Source organism: Camellia sinensis, chromosome 8 (genome assembly GCF_055761805.1).
Source record: "Camellia sinensis isolate YWXY chromosome 8, ASM5576180v1, whole genome shotgun sequence".
NCBI lineage: Eukaryota > Viridiplantae > Streptophyta > Magnoliopsida > Ericales > Theaceae > Camellia > Camellia sinensis.
Window position 1 is genome coordinate 169,726,175 of NC_138968.1, and position 17,550 is coordinate 169,743,724.

Below are 17,550 nucleotides of genomic sequence, written 5' to 3' on the forward strand. Positions count from 1 at the left end.
GTTTGGAACCACTACTGTTTACTGATATGATGGCCATCAATTGACTGTTCGGTCTGTTAAGACCTACTGCACTGTTTGCTATTGGATGTACCACTTATGACTACTATGATCGAATAACTGATATACCGTTCAAATGACTGTTTTAAATACTGAAAGGACATTCATTCTTAACCTCTTTACGCATATGTTATTCACTGGGCTTTAGCTTACTGTTTATATATATATGTAGGTGTTCAGGCACCGGATCGGAGTTAGGAGCGTCGAATTAGGTCTTGTTTTGTCAAGCCAACCATCGTGCCTCACCTTGAGGTTCCAAGTGCTATCAAGCTAAGGCTGCTTCGGGGTGTTTTAGATTTCCCCCTTTCTGTATATGTTTTCTATAGACTGTATAGACTTGTACTGCACTGTTATGGTAGGGACTTGGTCCCTAACCCGAATGTTTGTATATGTATAATACTATTTTGTTTTGAATGTGAATATGTTTTAAAAAAGTCTTTTTGCATACAGACTGTCACAGCTCATTGGACATCTTTTAATTACGGTTTTGGCTTCTGCCAGCCTGTGTACTCTGTATTGCTATCTTACTGTTAAGCAGGCCTTCAGTAATCTCGGATTACTGGCCGGTTACGGTGATAAACCTATAGGAATGGGTTTGGGTCGTGACAAAGTGGGTCTCAGTGACCACACTTAGGCAAATGAAGTTTGGATATCTGTGTTTTTCCCCTTAAAGAACATGAACATGATGAACATGAATGCCAAAATCATAACTTCTTATTCAAAATATGAGATTTCATGTTATGAGTTCAAAAACATGGACCTGGGTACCCATACTTGAAGATTTCATGAAAACAAACACAAAAACATAGGACTTGGTATAAACTTTCGAATCAAAACATGGTTTTCTTTCAAGAACACAAGAACATCATTTTCTTTTTCTAAAACTAAACTTTAAATCAATGCATGGCTCATGAATCATGCTAGATCATGCAATGTGATCAACATAAATAACAATGAGAGTGAATCAAGAATCTAACCTCAAAACATGGATCTAACGGTTCAAGGTGTGTAGATCAAGCTTGGAAATCTAGTTCTCTCTCTCTAAGAACTTCTTCCTCTTCTTCCTAGAGCTTCTCTCTCTACAAGGCTAGGATATGGAAAGTGAGATGGGTTTCTCAGCTACAATTTGACTTAACCCTCTACTGGGACACGTGGCATCGCCGGATTGGATCTCCTCAAAAAGGTGCCAGAATGAAAAGACAAGAGTGTGACAAAGTGTGTACTACAAGTAAGGTGACAAGGGCGTTCTGACAAGTCAAGGATCTCAGATCAAGAAATAGGCTTCGAACAAAAAGGTTCCAATGATCTCGGCTAGGAAGGATAACACTTGACCTAGGTGTGCCACTCCTCGACCTAGGTCATACCCGCCCCGGAATAAAAGGTTGCTAGGTTCAAGGATCAAGGATCTAGGACGCCTAAATGATACACACCTCGGCCTAGGTGATGCACATCTCGGCCAATATGCCTAGGTGACGGTGGAGGTCAACCAAGGTGGTTCCGGGATGGTCCTAGGTGTTGGCACTCAACGGCCTAGGTGTGAGAGGTTCAAAAGTGTGACCTAGGCTTGAGACAGCAAGGATGGATGACCTAAGCTTGAGATGACCTAGGCTTGAGATAACCTAGGCTTGAGACAGCAAGCAAGGAACAAAGCATGCATATAACACTTAGACAAAACACATAAGCATAAAACAAGACAGGGACCTTTACTTAGGCAAAACAAGTCAAAGTCTACAAATGCAAGCTTAACAAGACAAAATCATGCAAATGCACATGAACGTGGCTAAGACAAGAATGAGGGTTATTACAGCCTAATCAGATCGAACAGACGGCTTGCTGGGCCACAGAGCCTCTACTCGGCCGGGGGCAAACATTACATACAAGCAAAAATTGAAGATAGGCAGTTCAACACTTGCGAAAATGTAAGAACGAGTGCATTGAAATGAAACTTCAATTACAAAAAGAGTTCAGCCTTACAAAAGAAGAGGTCCAGCTGACCGAACTCCAAAGACAAATAAAAAATTACAAGTTGCAAGTTCAACACTTGGCAAATTTAGAAGGTACTTTATTACAAAAGGAAGCTCGGTTTATATCATAGCCTATCCAACCGAGCACTAAAGCAAAAGTTGAAGATACTTTATTAACTTCCAAGCTTCATTACAAAAGAACTACTAAAGCAGAAGTAAAAGCAAAAACTCGAGGCAACCTAACAACTTACTCCTCGCGTTGCTCCTCCTCGTAGTGTCTATCCTCGTGATGCTCCTCCTCTGTAGGATTGACAGTCTGCCTAACTAAGGAAGAGCTCGGCAGGAAAGGAGAAAGGTCAGAAAGATCAACATCTGTAGCTCCATCCCCTCGAGGCCTTCTCCTCCTAACCCTTGCAGCGGTCTTTGAAGGGACTGGGATATTGTCAATATCATAAAGAGGAGAAGCCTCTTCCACCTTAGTAGTGCGCAGATCCCCAGTCCAACCCTTAGTAAAGATCTTGTCCCTCAGCTTCAAAATCTCCTCCAAATAGGTCTTTTCAGCTTCGTTATAGCCCTTCTGCTTGGCCTCGTCCACCATCCCTTGATAATTAGCCTTTAAAGACTTTAAAGTAGCATCTGTATCTGCAGCCCTCCGTTCGGATATGAACATCAATGCCTCGTCCTTCTTCTTTGCATCTTCTATCTCCTTTAGATCCTCTCTGGCCGCCTTTAAGGACATATCAGCATCTGCCAACATGTTGATCGTCTTAACCCTCTCTTGCTCCTCACGATGTCGCCTTTCATCCATGATGTACATCTTCTGAATGCACTGCACCAAACCAAAATGTCATGTTCTCAACAACCAAATTTAAGGAAATGACAAAGACATAGAAGAAGACTTACTGCGGTTAGCATCTGCACCAAACCCTTGATCAACACGTTGCTTGAAATGTTTTGCTCCGCCATGTCCAAAGGTAGTAGCAATTCCTTTGATAAGTCAAAGGCCAAGTCGCTTGAGTAGGTTGTGCTGTCCAATGTAGTGATTGCTCGGCCGTTATGCTCCAAGGGAGGCACACATTCTTCAACCGAGCCCTGCTCATTAGAACCCCCAGAAACTTCTTTACCTTTGGACCTCTTCCTCTTTGAGGCCCTATCAACAGAAAGAGCAAGAGTAGCAACGGGAAGATGAGGAGCAACATGCTTTGTTCCACCCTTAGCCCTCTTAATCGGTGGAGAAGGAACTCGTGTGTCGACCGTCAAAGTAGCTAGAATGTCCTCATCATCAGATCCAAAGACTAAGGCATCAAGATTGAGCTTTTGGCGACAAGCCATTTCATTTGCTAAGGCTAGCGACGGAGAGTAGCCTCTATTGAGTGATCCACTTGATGAACAAACAACAGCGGTAGAGGAAGCTCCGGTGGTATGGCCAACCTGCTCTTCGGTTTCTATCTCAAGTGAGTCCCTCAAGAAGCCATTTACTTTGAGTTTTCGTTAGATGAGATGTCTGTAAGTTCGTACATAGTCAAGCAAACGCGGGGCCGACCGATCTTCGTACCTTAGTGCAACTTTGATATCCCTTGGATGCTCTTTCTCTGGCCTCCTTTTTAGCTTCTTTGAACCTGCAAATACAAACAACACTTAAAAAAAAAAAATCACAAGCAATAAGCGAATGGACAAAAGGAAACCAAAATAAGGAATGACCTGGGTGGCCGTTCTCTCGTAGAACCCGCTTCGATCAGCCCACCTCCTCGGCCGCAAACTCCCAATTACCTCCGACTTTAAGGGAATCAGAGCAATGTTTGTCATTATCAGGAAGTTCAGTGACGAGTTGGAGCTCCAACGACCGAACTTTGGCATAATAGGTTTTACCGCCTTTATTATGACACAAGGAGTAGCAATGAAGGATATCCTAAATACCCAAGTCCAAGTCTAAGAGGTCGTTCAAGACCGAGACACCATTTACCACTCTAAATGTGCTCATTGATATTTGCATTGGTGTAAGTTCAAAATAAGAAAAGAATTGACGCGACAAAGGGTTCAACGGAAACCTAACAACCCCCTCTACGATGGAGGCAATTGAGAAGGGCATTGTGATGCTCGTACACGACCGATCAGCATCCACCGCCGCCCATGTCAACGTGATATCATTGGGAATGTTATATCTTCGGGGGAACTCATCCATTCCCGCCGAGGTGTCCACTAAGTTCTGAAACTTACCCATGGGAGGTGCGACGTTCCACCAAATAGCTACACTAAGGATGACTTGCAAGGTTGGAGGTACAATGGCCGACCGAGCAACCGTATGCTAGACAACTCTTAATGTTACACTTAACCAAAAAAGTAATGGTGAAGGTGGAAAGGAAATACATAGGTTGTATGACTTACAGTGTCAAAATCAAGTGAAACTCGATGGTGAGCGTCTCTGATGAAGCAATCCCACTGTGGCAACCAAGAGAAAAATTATGAGTTGTAAAAATAATAATAATAATAATAATAATAATAATAAATAAATAAATAAATAAATAAATAAATAACAGTGGCCTGAAGACTTACAAAACCAGTGTTGGCAAGGCAAATCAACAAGTGACAATGGTGAACACTGCGAGAGAAGAAACACTGGCATAAGAAATGGCACTAAAATGCCGTCAATACCGTCGGAAAAATAAGAAATCCGGAGCTTATGACACTGGAAATAGCAAAGCAAGATAACGGGGGCAAAATGGACAGGCCATAGGTGATGAGACGGCGGTAGGATCACCCCTTCACCATTAAAAAAGTGTTGTTCAAGGTGTCTACGAAGCCTCAACCAACATGAAATAAAGAGGAGATAGGTCTCTCTGACTTGAAATTCTAGAGAGAGAAAGTGGGAAAACCATAACGTTGGAGCAAGCTATCAACTTTCTGGAAAGAAATTAGAATTTATAGAAAGAGTTCCAAGGTCAAGCTCTCAGATTTAAAATTGTTTTAAAGTTCCAAGGAAAGAAAACGTGAAGATAAAGAAAACAGAGTACTTTGTTCTCAAAAAGGGACCTATGTTTTTCTGAAGTAAAAAAGCGGAGGCAAGATGGGTTTATTTTATTTTTCAAAAATTGATGGGTCTTCTTCACGTCAAGTCAGTAGCCCAACCCACTAACAAGACATAAACACGTAGCAGCTCGACAGTGGAGTATGTACGTCCGCCAGTGCCGAGCTTGAAATTCAACGGTAAAACGAAGATGGTGGCTAATCGAGCGCTGCACTGAAAAGACTAAACTGAGCACAAACTAGTGATCACTGAGTTGGTCCATGCATGTACCAATAAGTTGAAGCAGACCCAACAAAGAACACTAAGCAAAGATTGAAAACCGAACTAATGGCTCGAAGAAAGGGTCGACCGAAACTTAGATTGGGCAACTCAGTTGATCGGAATGGTGACATCAAACCAACCCAAGTAGTCAACAACCGAGCAATGTGAAAGAGCTGGTGCGAACCAAGCTACGGATTAACGATAACTGACCGAACTCATTCGTCGATGACAACGAATCAAGCTAGCGACCGAGCGGCGAATTTGGTAGGTTATTCCTCTAAGGCCGAGCAACGGCAAACCCATAGCCGAGCAACAGTCCAGCCGGGCTAAAGTGTGAGGGACTTGTAAATTGGCCCTACGTTTCGATATGTACAACGGACCAAGCTTGTACCGCGCACGACCTCAGTTGACCAAACAAGCCATGGCAATTTCGAACTAGAAACGGAAGTTGCATTCTGTGATGACTGAATGACAGCAAAGATAACCAAATAAAAATAAACCGAGCAGAACTTGAGTTAGCCGAGTGACGCAGAACAAGAACTCGAAGACCCAAATAAAAAGATCAAGCTAGTTAAGTGTCGTGCGTAAATTAAATAAGAGTTGTTCGGCCCATCAAGTGTCGGAAAAGGGTCGACTAAGCAGCGACGATAACCGACCAAGTTGTAACATGCATGAGGTAAGCCAAGCTGGGTGTGAGCAGAATCTATGGACTAAAATGAATCGAAAAAGCTGCGTCAGGCCGAAGAAGACGCAAGTCCGACTGAGCTACAACACTCACAAGCGAACCAGCCAAAGTATTTTCGACCGAGCAGCAATCAAAGACATGACTAACCAATGCATGAAGAAGTGAGCCGAAAAGTTTATTTGCTAATTATGTCCAAGCAAGATAGTGCATGGGTAGGACTTGGCCGACCAAGCACTGAGAACATCACGTTGATTTTCTAAATGGGACCGAGCAATTAGAGTTTTCCACTATTTATTTTTGTTGGAAGGCACATTTGCTCGGAGCATATTATACAATTTTTGCACGTTCAGCCCGCCAATAAATTTGCTTAGATAATGCATGTGGAAGTTAAGCAAGGGAGTATTTATCCTGTGACTATGAACAAAAAGTCAAACAATTGGCCCACCAAACACTTCCATGGCAAACTTACAAGATTTGAATAAGTGGAATACCAATTTTGTAGCCAACAAATACCCAGCAAGTAATTTTTGTATGCTATTACCATGCATGGCAATCAAGGTAGGGCCCACAAAGCATTACCCATCAACATTGTCAAAACAAGTTAGAAATTGGCTATGATAAGGCATGCTTGGACTGTTTTGAAGCACGTTGTATTGCTCGGTCCAATTGTTCAGCATTAGAAATATATATACCAAAAAAAAAATGTGTGTATATATATTTCCAAAAAAAAAAACAAAAAAACAAAAAAATTGTGTATATATATTTTTAAGTCAAGCAACGACGCTCAGCCGACTGAAAGAGCACCATGCTAGACAATTACGAGGCTAGTGAAGATTCACATTTAGTTTAGGGGCACAACCGAGCTACGAAATATTGGCAAACGCAAACATTGGGCCGAACAATAATTTTCAATCCAACTCACGAAGCTCAAATTAAGTTGTGATCAACCAAACTTCGAAGTTTGTGACAAAATTGGTTTCTGCTTTGCCAAATGTAAGCGCAAGCCAAGGGACAAATATAGTGGGTAAAAATTAATCAAGTCTTGGTGCTAGGCTCAATACGATGCTCACTCCGAGGTCGAGCTAGGTTGGACCTCGGTCCTATGGCCAACACTTGCTCTGAAGCAAGACAATCATAGGAGCTCGGCCCAATGTACGAATGTCACTCCAAAGTGGGCCAAGCAACATGGTGGACCTCCTGGATGGGCAGCCAACCACACCGGAGTAGGTTGAGTAACATGTTGAACCTCCTGGATGGATAGACAACCACTCCGAAGTGGGCTGAGCAACATGTTGATCCTCCTGGTTAGACAACCATTCTGGAGTAGACCAACTTAAAGAAAGCCAATTCACTGAAGATCTTTCTTGGGCCCACAAGAGACAAACAACTCTGCTCCTCTCCCACTGTGTGAACAGAACGTGGAGACATGGAGGTATAGAGGGACAAGGCGCACACGTGACAGACTTGCATCTGAGTGTCAGGTGAGTGTTGTCCTCCTCCAATAAGAAATGACCGCTAATGAGACAAACAAAACAGACCTGTACCCGAGTGTCAGGTGGAGTGGCCGTCCTCTTCCAATAGGAGACGACCACGAATAAGACACATTGGACAGATGGCGGAAAGAGAAGGTCTTGGAGCACAAGCAGTCTTATCCTATAAAAGGCGAGCACTATTACCCTCAAGGGATTCGAAATCCACACACTTAACATATATACACTCTTCGTATTCGTTCTTGTTGATCTCCCTGAGTCCCTGACTTTACCATCGGAGGGGTTTCCAACCAAACCCCGGTCGGGGCTGCCTCACCATTTGTTACTTTGTGCAGATCTTTAATTCTTAGATCACGTTGTTCATCCACAAAGTTCAACCCTTTTTCATAGTGCAGAAATCATCCCTGCACATTGGGAGTTCAAAGTTAGTTAGTGGGTAAATCCCTTTCTAGTATCTTTCAAAGGATGGCAGGGAAAATTATATTGTGATACTAACAAAAATTTATATTGTGTGCCTGTTTGGATTAAAAGGTCAGTTTGATCTATTTTTGGACCTATTTTAAATTTCATTTATTTATTTGAATCATTTAATATTTGGAAAAATTAGTGAAACATCCCTTTTCAACTTTGTATAGTAGGAGAGGTCACTACAAGAAATTGCACTTTTGGTGACCAAATTTTTAGTCGCCAAAAGTCAAATTTTAGTCGCCAAAAAGGTTTCCTGACTAAATAGTTTTGTCGGCAGCTTGGAAGTGAGAAGATTGTCGAGGAAGGTATTGGCGACTAAAAAATATTAGGTCGCCGAAAGTCCTAAATTGGTGACTAAGAAATTAGCAACCAAAAGGAAAGGTATTGGCGACCAATTTTTTTTTGGCCGCCAAAAGTCTACAATTGGTGACTAAAAATTTAGTCGCCCAAAATTTCCAATAAATGTACTTTTTTTAGCAACTAAAATATTTAGTCGCTAAAAACGTCACAATCTTTTTTGGCTACCAACATTTTAGTCGTTAAAATTATAATGCTCCTTTTCGCCTACTAATTTTTTAGTCACCAAAAACTTTCATTTTTTTTTACTACTAACTATTTAGTCGTCAACAATTTCCCTTCTTATTTTTTGGCTACTAAATATTTAGTCGCCAAAAGCTCTATTTATTAATTTTTTTAAAATGCATAAATTGAATACTTTTCATTAATTTCTAAATTATATACATTCCATTATTAATGCAACTTATAACCTGTACATATATAGAATAATACATCTATCAATTATCATCTAAATCCATTATCAATAATACTCATTTCATTATCAACTATCCAAAAACTTTAACTTGTAACATCATATTCCAAATATCATATAAATCCATACTAACCAAGTCTAATCCATCTAAATTAAATATTACGTACAAAAACATTGGATTTCCAAAAAAATTGACATTTCAAATTATAACAATTATAGAAAGAAAACTAAATATAATCCATCTGTTGGAATGAGTTGTTGGCAGTGGAATTTGAGAAATTTTTAGTAATTGATGTAGTTTCTTGTGTACTATCTGTTATAGTATCAAATGTCTGTTCACTAGAAGATACTGGTGTGGGAACGAAAAATTTTGGATTACCACCACTAGCAGGTTTGATGGATGGATGGAATTGAAGGTGATTGGAATAAGTTTGTTTGATTCCCAGCCCTTTTGTTGAATATGATTGGAATAAGTTTGTTTGATTCCCAGCCCCTTTGTTGAATAGTTTTGGTAGCCAAAACTCTATATACGATGACTAAAATATTTTTTTTTGTCGTTGAAAATATGTTTTTGGCAACCCAAAATTTGGTTGCCAAAGATAAAAAAAAAAAAAATTATTTTACATTCGGCGACTAAATAGTTTTGGTAGCCAAAACTCAATATACGGCGACTAACATATTTTTTTGTCGTTGAAAATATGTTTTTGGAGACCAAACTTTTGGTCGCCAAAGATAAAAAATAATTTTTTAATTTACATTCGGCGACTAAAATATTTTTTTTGTCGCCAATTCTGGTATTTTTAGTGAGTAAATTTTGTTTTAGTCGCTAATAATCAATATACCCCGACAAAAACAATTAGTAGCTAAATATTGTACTTTTGCTGACTAAAAAAAATTTTGGTCGCCAATTCTACAGCTTTTGGCAACTAAATTTTTTTTAGTCGCCAATTTTGGTCGCTAAAGGTGCATTTTGTTGTAGTGGGTAAATGATTTTTTTTTTATTAGCTAAATCCCTAAACATTTTCGTAGAGAAAATTCGACTCAGAGAAATTTTACCTGACTCAGAAAAATTTTATCCGATTCAGAAAAACTTCGGCCCCAACTTGGAGAAATTTCAATTTTCACAAATTTCCCTATGAAAATTAAAATTTCTCTAACTCGGGGCAAAATTTCTCTGAGTCGAATTTTCTATGTGAAAATGTTAAGGGATCTTAACTACTATGAAAATATTGTATATCATTTATCTTATAAAATCTTAATATCAAGACCTTAAAAAAAAGAAAATTCCCATAATGTTTAGTGCATTTTAAATAAATTTTTTATTAAAAAAATTAAATTAATCAAATATCAATGACAACATATTTAAATCATATTTAACTTAAAAATTGGATCATCTATTTTTTAAATTATATTTGCTGTGTAATTGTTTTTAAAGACTATCCACAACCCACAAAAGACATACACACATCTAACATAGACAATAGACAATAAACAAGAAACAATAAAAATGAAATTGGCTCAAGTCACTGAAGTAGTCAAGGTACACATCGATATGCAAAAGCGTCCACATATTTTTCGTTAGTGTATTTTTTTTTTCCAGAATTTTATTTGATTTTGAGTTCTTAAATACAATTTTTAAGTTTTTGAACTTTTTATTTTTGTATTTTGTTATCTTTATTGAACATTTTTTTAAAAAATTAATTATTATTTTTTACTTTTTAGAAACACCTTACTTAAATACACCTAAAAAATAAAATATTTGTGAATTTTTAAAATATAAAAAATCCATTATATTTTTATATTTTTTAATATTTATTTAGGTGCAACTAAGTTAATATAAAAATGTGATTATACTGTTTCTGTTCTCTTGTCTCAAACATTTTGTACCACACGATTAAAGTAATAAATCATATGACATGACTGAGGATGAGGAAGAGAAAGAAAGAGGGCCCTTAATTTTATTTATTTATTTTTTGTGTGTGTGGCAAAGATAAGAACTTAATTATAAAAGAGAAATTACAAAATAGTTCAAAATATAAATTTACACCTTCCTATTAATTTGTTCAACGAAGTGGTCCCACCTCCAACACTAAAACTGACCAAGGAGAATCAAGTATAAAAGACCATTACAATATGATATAATTTTTATGTCTCCAAGCAAACATTCTTCTGAAGATTTACTGAGCCTCAAGCATCTTTTTGAACTTATAGACCCTGTGTTGATCAGGAAGTGACTTGGACACGCTCTCCGTTTCCACGCACCTATGAGCCCAAGCAACAAGTTTATGACACTCTTACCACTATGCTGAATTTGCCACACTGCTCATATGTATAGAAATAGCTGTAATATGGGATGAGTGCCACATCCACAATCCCAAAGATCTCACCCCCAAAGTAAGGCTTGTCTTCAAGCTCTTCTTCCAACACCTTAAAGCATCCTATGAGGTCATTCTTTGCAGCTTCTTGGGCTTTACCTGTGGCTAACATTAGCGGCCTCCCAAGGCTATATATCTGTCACGACCCAAATTCGTCCCTATGGGTTTAGCACCGTAACCGGTCAGTAATTCGTGATTACCGAAGGCTTGCTTAACAGTAATAACAGTAATACAGAGTACAGGGGCTGGCGGAAGCCAAAACAGCAATTAAAATATGTCCAATGAGCTGTGACATTCTGTATGCAAAAAGACTTTTCATACATATTCACATTCAGAACCAAAACAGTTTATACATATATATATACAAGCATTCAGGTTAGGGACCAAATCCCTACCATAACAGTACAGTACAAGTCTATACAGTCTATACAAAACAGAGACAGGAAGGGAGAATCTAAAACACCCCGAAGCAGCCTTGGCTTGGACACACTTGGAACCTCGCAGTGAGGCACGTTGGTTGGCTTGACAAAAAGGGAGTTTAACCCAACGCTCCTAGCTCCGATCCGGTGCTTGGACACCTACATATATATAAACAGTAAGCTAAACCCCAGTGAATAACATATGCGTAAAGATGTTAGGAATGAATGTCCTTCTAGTATTTAAAACAGTCGATTGAACAGTATATCAGTTATTCGATCATAGCAGTCATAAGTGGTACATCCAATAGCAAATAGTATAGTAGGTCTTAACAGACCGAACAGTCAATTGATGGCCATCATATCAGTAAACAGTAGTGGTTCCAAACATGGGAACCGACAGAGATCTCTGTGACAATGGCAGTACAGTACAGTAACAGTAAATTGCTATGGATGCCACGAATACAGTTCGCAAATAGGACAAGCATTCATTTAGTAAGAAATATCATTTCAGAAAGCAGTACAGTTGATTATTCAGAAAATATTCATGATTGAATATATCTTTACAACATTGTTACTCACAGAGTTCTAGGCTACAGATAGGCTAGTGTGCGTCCTCGGATGCCAACCCTACACAGTTACAGGATGAACACACACTAAGTTGCACGTTTGGAAAACAATAACTTAGTCCCTATCTTGACTCGGTGTGGTTCTATAGCATTATCCTCACTAAGATGCCTTAAACTAGGCCTAGAAATGCCTAGGATGGAATGAGGATGCAAAGATGCACTTTGAAACACTTTTCAGAATTTTCAGAAAACAGGGGTCTCGCTCGAGCGTGGCTTCCTATGCTCGAGCGGACATGCAGACAAAGGAGCTCCGCTCGAGTGGACTGCAAAAGTACTGAATGCATGAAATTCACGCTCGATGGGCGCTCGACCCCCGCTCGAGCGTGAGACACAAGTCCTCGCTCGAGCGTGCATTCCCTCGCTCGAGCGGACTGTAAACACATGCAAAGTACTGGATACACGCATTTCACGCTCGAGCGTTACTTTCCCTGCTCGAGCGGACTGTGTGAACCTAGAGTGTACGCTCGAGCGTGAAGTTCCTCGCTCAAGCGTGGGTCCAAAATCTGGAATTACCAGATTTGTCTCCAAGCATGAAACTCAACATTTAAAGCATCAAATTCGATCCTTTTGGGCTAATTTTCTGGAAAACACTTTAAAACTCATAATATGACATGTTTCAAAGATCAATTTGCAAAATCAAAGCCCAAAGGTAGTTCAATTGAACCTATTTCCAAACAAAACTTCAAGAACATGATGTACATGCAACATGCATGAATTTAATCAACTTCAAAGCTTCTAATACAAGAACAAATGAGCCAATCCTTTTAAAAACATGATGAATTCATGGACCAAAGCTAGAATATGGACATGCATGTGAGGATTCTATGAAAACAACCTCAAAACTCATCAATGTATATATGCATGCATGATTTAAGCTTCAATTCAAGATGTTAGAACCAATTCTAGACTTAGATCACTAAAGACTCATTAACCATGCAAGGTACAACTAGAATTCATAATCAAGAAGATGAATATCCTACCTTATGTCCTCAATTTCAAGTCTAGAAGTTCAATTATGCAATCTACTCTTCAATTCTTCTAATTTTCCAAGCAAAACTTGTTGAAACCAAAGCTCTCCTAACTCTCTCTCTCCTTAGTCGGTTTTGGCTCAAGGAAAGGGCGGAAGAAATGTTATGTCAACACATGTAAATCAAGACTAAACAATTGGTCTAGCAAAGTCCACTTAATGGCATTTTGGTAAATAAGCCAACAAATGTAATTTAACATTATTTAATACAATTTAATCATACCAAATCAAATTTCAACTAAACATACCATAAAATCACATTAATTCTAATTAACACAAAACACTAATCAATTCCGGATTCGGCCGCCGATAAGGCCTTCAATTTACAGTTCGAAACTTAAAACATGAACAGATAAATCAATGGCGAACAGATAGAAATGCATTTAACATAACACATTCATGCAATCAGTTTAGGATTTCATCCTAATCAGTTACTTATCATGTTCAGTCACAGTTTAGCAGTAATCAGTGGTGAGGGTTGTCACAATATCTGTAGAATAATGGCCTTGTTTGGGAAGTTGCTATTTTTTAGATTTTTTGACTTTTTGACTATTTTAGTAGGCTATTTTAATTTGTGTGTTTGGGAAGATGGGTTAAATTTTTTTTGAATGGTTGTATTAGGAAACGTGTTTGAAATGATGTTTTCATATGAAATTACCAAACTGCCCCTAAATGTGTCCATGTACTGTTCCAACAAGAAAATAAATGTTTGTGTGTTGATGGAGAAAGATCCATCGATCACATCGTCTGGAATGGAGAGCTCTGCCAAAGAGATATCCGTCAGAGAGAGATCTGTGATAGAGAGTCTTCTTTCTTCAGTCGGTAAGTGAGAGATGTGAGAGATGATGGAAGATGGGTTCAAGAGTTATGACAGTTGGATTGAAAAGTTATGACAAGTTCAAACATTCAAAGGGTAAAACAGTAATTTCACCTTATAGTGCAGCCTAGTTGTACACCGCCTCAACAACTGGAGGCGTTTTGGCTATTTTCAAAAAAGAGGCTACAATAGCCTATTGCACCATTTCCCAAACAAAGCCAATAGCATATGTAAATGTACGTGTCTATAATGCACTCTCAATCACACAATATGATAGGAATCTTGAAACATAAGATTACATTGAACTTTTTGAGCTAATAATAAATACAAAAACTAAAATGTTTGCATAATTTTAACGACAATTAAAATAAATTTAAGTTAAATGTGACAACAAAAAACCAAGTGTTGTCTCACCTTCTTGTCAACATAATCAGCCCAGAACCTGGCATGGGATCGATGGTGGGGATCGGTGGTGAGGAGCATAAGGCAACAATGGAGATTTGTGATTCCAGACTTCATCGTTGTACTCAACAATGATGAGTGACTCGCACAAGGGTTTCCCGTTATGGATCAGCACAAGGATTAGCTTGTGAACATGGTTCAACTTGAGGAGCAGTGGGCTCTTGTTGATCAGGTCTTCTTTTCTAGACTCATAGTCTACTACCCCTTTCTCGACAAAGGCAATTCTCACCCTTGTCGCAAAAGGGCTAACCCATGAGCCTAAAAGAATGAGTTGGTCCGCTATTAATATGATATCAAAGATTGAAGGTATGTTTAGTGAATTATATTTCAGGTGTTTGTTTAAATGCCAAAGAGAGGAGATTGGAGCGAGTATTTATAAGAAAAAAATCTTAATGGCAATTGAAAGTATGTCATAGAATTTTAGATGCCATTTGCCATTTTTCTACTATGTTCAGGAGGACAGTCATAGCGTTAGGGGTGTAAATTTGGCCTAACTGGGCCCACCTGGGCTCGATCTTGGGCTGGCCCTTGTCGAGCCTCGCGGGCTCCCTCCAAAATTCGGACCGGGCCAAAAAATTAGGCCCAGGCCCATGGGGTATTCGGGCCTGGGCCTTGGTTCGGGCTTGAACAATTTTTTTTTCTATTTTTTTCACCAAAATTTTATTTTTTTACATCAAAAATGACACTGGACCTCGAGTGAGTCAGGCCTTGAGTAGGCCTTAAGCGGGACGACCCCATGGGACGGGTCGGGACAGGCTTCAAAATGATGGTCCTGGGCTGGGCTCAGGCTTGGACCTAACCGAGCCTAATCAGGTCGGACCCACCCCGGGCTACGAGTGGGCTTCCAGCTAGCCACAAGCCGTAAGCCATTTTTACACTCTACATAGTGTGCATCATGATTGATCTTTATTACATTTGAGGGACCACCATCTAAAAAGCAAAAAACATTTGAGGGACCTCTGCATCCAAACTTGTTCAACAACCTTTATAGACCCATTGGGCTGTTAGCAAAATTGTAAGCAGAAATTAGGGGTGCAATTCGTGCAAGTTTGGGCGAGTGGAGAGATTATTCAAAATCAGCTCAAGTTGTACAAAGAGCTGTCTAGACCCGTCCAAACTCGATATTATCTGCTCAAATTGCTAGATAACAAATGTGTGCTTCTTCAAAATATGTGAAAGGGTTATGGATCCAGTAGAACTCACATCGCTCTCATATTTCTTGGAGGTCATGTTTGTAATAACATATTACTCCTCGAAATGCTCAACTACAATTTTTTATAGAAAAATTATATATTAAAGAAAACTTATTAAAAAAAAATCCTATAAAAACGATATATTGATGACATCCTTTTTTAATGGATATTTTATATTAAAATTAAAAACTCTAAGTGTGTCCCATCATTTTGTACATTCTTTTTATTGATTTTTTTGGTTTATATAACAATTTGTTTTTAACACAACTCAAACTATGATTATGTCCTCTGAGATCTAATCTCAGATTTGATTCAGGATCAAGATTCAATACTATTAAATGCGTTGTTATATGTTAGGCAATCATCTCATCCATAATGTTTTATTTTGTAACGTAAAGGTGGGGATTAAGATACCAAAGTTATCAATTGCAATGATGGACAGATCGTGAATGTGATGGGTATTGTTTGTTTGATAGTGATCATTGTCGTTTTATTTATTTTTGTTTTTTTTGTGTTGCAATGATATCTCTTTATGTAGATATTTCCTCCATTCATGGAGGTTTTCTCCTCCCTATGTGAAGATTTTTTTTTTCTCCCTATATAGAGACTTGTATCATTTCTACATGGAGGTTCTCTTTATCCCTGTTGGGATCTATTTTGTTCTCCGATATACGTTATTTGACGACTTATTATCGGATGTGCAATATATTAAGTCTTCTACTTTCTCATCTAAAAAAAATATATATATAATTATGTCCAAGTGCTCAAGTACATATCTTATAGGAAAAAATTATATCTTACCCAAAAAAAAATTATAGTACAGAAAATTAAGTTCTATCTTAATAGATATTGTTTTAAATTCAAAGATTCTAATTAAGTCGCACTATTTTGTAATTTTTTTTTTCTATTTATGTATAGCATTACTCTTTTTTAATATAAGGCAATTTTTTTTCCCAATCATTGTTGGCCGAAGTTGACAAAATTAGATTTTAAAAATCTTTCTTTGCGATCTTTAGAAAAACTCTTTTTAGACCTCACACAGTGACAAAATTAGATTCTAAGAATTTTTTATTTGATTATAAATGGTGTGTGGGTGATTTTCTGACCACACTACCCGCCTAGTAATCAGCTGGGGAGCACTGGCAGAATAGATGGCTTCAGCAAACCTGTAACAGAAAGAAAAGGCTCTGGCGGTGGCTCTTCCACTCGGGGGCACTCTGACGATCAAGTCAGTATATCTCTCAAAGATAATCAAGTGCTAAACTCACTACTCAAAGCATAAAACTGCGTACCTTAGACCCACGGGGGTGCCTCCCTTTTATAGTTTACTCAATCCTAGTCCCACTAGAAGCCTGACTTCTATGGACTCCCATTCAGTGCTTACTTTGGATTTCTCAAGAGATAAAAATAAACTCTCTAAGAGCTTTATCCTTATCTTAGCAAAGTCTTCTCTTTACTCTAGGACTCTTGCCCCTTATCTATTATCCGCTTATCTCGGATTCTGATATCTTCGGAGATAACCTCGGCCTCGCCAAGATAACCTCGGCGTCACAACCAGAACACGTGGCACTTCGGCTGACACGTCGGCGTCACCTTGCCACGTGTTGGTATTCAGGAAATACATCCCCACAACTGCCCCTAGGTTCTATTACCTCGGCATTCTGAGGTGATGGAACCTATATCTGTATTTTCTTCCAGTAAATTGGCTTAAGACTTGACAGCCGAGATCATTCATTTCTGGCCGACATGCTTTCCCTAAAAAATCAAAGATTTTTAAGGAACTTTTTACGCGCATGAGCTGTCATGCAGTTCAACTCAACCGTTTCAATCACGCATTTCTTTCTTACTGGCTCGTGCTTGTGACGCGCCCATAAGTCATCTCTTCTTCACATGCGCCGTCTGACGTATGCGC

At 38.8% G+C, this 17,550-nt stretch overlaps 1 pseudogene; it reads right to left on the reverse strand.

The window, feature by feature from the left end:
• LOC145798278 (putative glutathione S-transferase parC) overlaps nucleotides 1-15,315 on the reverse strand; it is a 33,586-nt pseudogene extending 18,271 nt beyond the window's left edge.
• Nucleotides 15,316-17,550: the final 2,235 nt, after the last annotated feature.